This window comes from Lolium perenne, chromosome 5 (genome assembly GCF_019359855.2).
Source record: "Lolium perenne isolate Kyuss_39 chromosome 5, Kyuss_2.0, whole genome shotgun sequence".
NCBI lineage: Eukaryota > Viridiplantae > Streptophyta > Magnoliopsida > Poales > Poaceae > Lolium > Lolium perenne.
Window position 1 is genome coordinate 125,231,176 of NC_067248.2, and position 4,682 is coordinate 125,235,857.

Here is a 4,682-nt window from a genome sequence, read left to right on the forward strand (position 1 = left end):
TTTTTAGAGTCCGTATTGAAGGGGGAAAGGCCTCCTAGGGTTTGGTTCGGCCACCATACGTATGGCTGGTCGAAACTCCACCTTTTCCTCCTTTAAATACCCCCATAGCCGTCACGTTTAGACTTGGATTTTGATTAGACTAAAAGTTAGCCATTGCTGCAACTCTCGTGTACTTCTTTTGAGGCCAACGCCCAGAACAAGACCGACTATTCGGAATCCCACCTTATTCAATAAAGCTTTCATCCTTCATCCGCAATATTCTGATTGCAATATTAGTTCTTACTTGTTCTCGATTTCAGGTAGGAATTAAGACCCTCGCTGGTCAGGCTGATCGTGCATCCGCAAGATCAGTAACTCCCGGAGATTGTCCTAGCGATTGCATTGGCGCACGAGCTTTGCACGTGTAGTCGGATCGTCAAGCACGAACTCCACCAACAAATCGACGCTATCATACTCTCATCGAAAGATCGGCCACCTTTTCCCTATCAAGTGGTATCAGATTTCAGGTTGCTCGGTGAGATTTTACAATTTTCCTAGTGTAGATTGCATCGCCTTCATACCTAAAACCCACGAAAAAGCCAAAAATACAGTTAGGGTCTAGATCATATCGTCCCATCAACCCCCTGCCACGTCTTTGCATTGTCTTTTCAGTTTTTGCATAGTTGAATTTGTGTCCGCATCTTCGTGTCGAGTTGCTGGTCTTAGTGTCTAGTTCCTTTAGAGTTTCGAGTTTTGGTCATATTAGTCACGCCGCCGCCGCCACTCGCACCATACGCAGATCACCACCGCCCTCGCCATATACACCTGCCATATACTTCCGCCATCGCCACATACACCTGCCATATACTTCCGCCATCGCCATATACACCTGCCATATACATCTGCATCTACCATATACCCCGTTTCCTACCGCGACACGGATTGTTGCTTTTTCTCTGCCGCGATAGACTCCGGGTAGAATTAGGTTTATTTGTTTTTCCCTCTTAGCTGTTGCTTTCTAATTCCGTCTACGCTGTAGAAAAAAATTTCCGTGAGATAAGTTTCGGCCGCCAGGAAAGAATTGTGAAGGAGAGCAAAAAAAAAATGCTGAAACCGCCTCCGAAAAATTTTCTGGCTACATTAGTTTTCGACCGTGGAGATCACTTTTCGCCTCTGGCCGTTATAGCGACGTTTTTTTTACGCCTGCGCGCTTTCCGGAGCACTTTTCAGAAATTTCGACAATTTTTTTTTTCTGAGGCTATACTGTTTTTAGACCTCGGGGATTCGTTTGAGACACTTCCCACCATAGTGATTTTTCGCATATCGGTTCGCCACATCATCGCCACCTCATCGCTGCTTTTTGCTTGTGTGCCGCGCCGTGACCTCGTTAGTGTTCTAGGCTCGCGTCTCTAGTATGGTCTAGCCTAGCTAGGACCAGCACAGTACCGTTGTTGAGCATACTTTCAATATTGCATTGTTGTTCTGACAATTATTGTTTTGCTACCATATATAAGCCATCCTACAGCTCCACATATTGTCTCCACGTGCTTCGTATCGACACCTGGTAATCGCTTTGGCAATCTTTGGAGACGTTGATTCTTGTTGGTTGCTACATCGCCTTCCTCCTGTTTGGTAAGAACTTGTAAGAGCTTTGTATTTTGCTTGACGAATTGCGCGTGAACCACCATATTCCGTAGTTTGTAGGCATATACATTTGTGCTTCTTTGTGTACTAACCATGACAGGCACAGAGTCGGCGACCTTTGACCCGAATAAGATGACGAATGCAGAGATGCATGCTCACTTCACCCATCTTTTGGGCGGGCATGCAACCGACGTGGATGGGCGCCTTGGTGACGTTGACGCCAAACTCACCGACGCGTTGGACAAGATCGATGGCCTCGAGGCAGCCTTCAACTCCAAGCTCGACGCCAAGTTCCAGGAGCTGTTGACTCGGTTACCGCAGCCTTGGGACACCGTGCGACGTCGCGCACGCCGCATTCCCCGTGCGGACGTGCCAGCGGGTACCGCTCCTGCTGCAGCAGCCGCACATGTCGCGCCTTCTGATGAAGGATATGAGGATTATGGAGGGAACGAGGATGAGCAAGTAGATGAGAACATGCTGGATGACGAGGAGGTCCAACAACCTGCACCTGGTCGACCACGGCAGCTGAACCGCAACGCTCGACCACCTCCACGGCCGGTACGTGATGATGATCATGTTGCTAAACTAAAATTGAATATTCCGCCATTTGAGGGTAGATATAATCCTGATGCATATCTTACATGGGAATTGGAAGTAGAGCAACGCTTTGCATGTTTACGCTATCCTGATCATTTGCGTGTTAGTGCTGCTACTTGTGAGTTCACAGATTTTGCATCTATTGGTGGTCTGAGCATTGTAGAGTACACCATGCTAATATTCCTACAACTTGGGTTGGTTTAAAACTTGCTATGCGTACTCGTTTTGTTCCTCCACATTATCAACGTGATTTGCTTAAAAATTTGTCTTCCTTTGAACATGGAAAAAATTCTGTAGAAGACTATTATCAAGAATTACAAACTGGCATGATTCGTTGTGGTCTTGTAGAGGATAATAAGGCTATGCTTGCACGTTTCTTTGGTGGTTTGAATAAAGAGATTCAGCATATTCTAGATTATAAGGAGTACAACACTATTACTCGCTTGTTCCATCTTGCTTGCAAAGCTGAACGTGAAGTGCAGGATCGTCAACCACCATGGAGAAGAACTAATGTTTCTGCAGGTCGTACATCGTCATGGACTCCGCGACAATCAGCGCCACCATCTCGTGGGGCTGCACCAGCACCTACTACCTCCAAGTACACCGCGCCTGCATCACGAGCACCACCTGCTGCTACTCCACCACCATCTGCTGGTCCTCCTCGGAGTTCATCTTCCATGGCCTCCATGGGGAAGACTCGCGACATTCAATGTCGTAAATGCTTGGGATTTGGTCACATAGAAAGAGAATGAAGAACCAAGCGTGTGATGTTGGTGCGTGAAGACGACGAATATGATTCCGCAAGTGACTTTGATGAAGATACATTGGCCCTTATTGCTGCACGCGATGGCGCCAATACTGATTCTGAGAGAGAGATGTAGGTAATGGAAGCTGACACTGCTGATCAGTACAGGAGCTTAGTTGCACAGCGTGTGTTGAGCGTGCAATTGAGCAAATCTGAGCATGATCAACGTCACAACCTGTTCTAAACAAGAGGCGTTGTAAAAGAGCGAGCTATACAGATCATCATTGATGGAGGGAGTTGCAATAATCTGGCCAGCGTTGACATGGTGGAGAAGTTTTATCTTCCTACAAGATAGCGCACACATCCATATTACATTCAATGGTTTGAGAGCTCTCGGAAGCTCAAGGTAACAAGAACTACACGTGTGCATTTTACTATTGGTACATATTCTGGTTTTGTGGATTGTGATGTTGTACCTATGCAAGCTTGTTCTTTGTTACTTGGTAGACCTTGGCAATTTGATAGAGAATCTGTTCATAATGGTAAAACTAATCAGTATTCTCTTATGCATGATGGAAAGAAAATTGGTCTCAAACCTATGACTCCTGAACAAATACTAAAAGATGATCTTGCTAGAGCTAGTAGAGTAAAAAACGAGGAGAAACATAAGAGTGAGAATCAGATTGTTGCTGCAGATTTTGTGCCACATAAGACTAATACTAAATCTGATTCGAACCATGCTACTGAAATTCGTTTGAAAAATCCTTGTTTGCTTGCTAGCAAATCTGATATTGCTGAACTTGATGTGAACACTACTCAATGCTATGCTATTATTTGCAAAGAAGTTATGTTTTCATTTGAGGATATGCCTCCTTCTTTGCCACCTGCGGTTGCTTTCCTTTTGCAGGAATTCATTGATGTGTTCCCACAAGATGTACCACCTGGACTACCACCTATCCGTGGGATTGAACACCATATTGACTTGATTCCAGGTGCTTCGCTGCCCAACCGTGCGCCATATCGTACCAATCCTGAAGAGACCAAAGAGATTCAGCGATAAATTCAGGTTCTCCAAGATAAAGGTTACATTCGTGAGTCTCTTAGCCCATGTGTTGTTCCTATTATCTTGGTACCTAAGAAAGATGGTTCTTCATGCATGTGTACTGATTGTAGGGCTATTAATAATATTACCATTCGATACCGGTATCCAATACCTCGTTTAGATGATATGCTTGATGAATTGAGTAGTTCTATTATGTTCTCTAAAGTTGATTTGCGTAGTGGTTACCACCAAATTCGTATCCAATTAGGAGATGAATGGAAAACAACGTTTAAAACTAAGTTCGGTTATATGAGTGGTTAGTAATGTCTTTTGGTTTGACTAATGCACCTAGTACTTTCATGAGACTGATGAACGAAGTTCTACGTGCTTTTATTGGACGTTTTGTGGTGGTATACTTTGATGATATTCTGATTTATAGCAAATCTTTGGAGGATCATTTGGATCATTTACGTATTGTTCTCAATGTTTTACGTGATGCACGTTTGTATGGTAATCTTGAGAAGTGCACCTTTTGCACCAATCGAGTTGCGTTTCTTGGCTATGTTGTTACTGCGCAGGGTATTGAGGTTGATCCAGCCAAGATTGAGGCAATTGAGAGTTGGCCGCAGCCAAAGACGGTCACCAAAGTGAGGAGTTTTCTTGGCCTCGCTGGTT

The 4,682-nt window shown here is 44.7% G+C and overlaps 1 pseudogene; it reads left to right on the forward strand.

The window, feature by feature from the left end:
- The first annotated feature begins 2,097 nt into the window (after nucleotides 1-2,097).
- Nucleotides 2,098-4,328, forward strand: LOC139831587 (uncharacterized; annotated as a pseudogene).
- The last annotated feature ends 354 nt before the right edge of the window (nucleotides 4,329-4,682 follow it).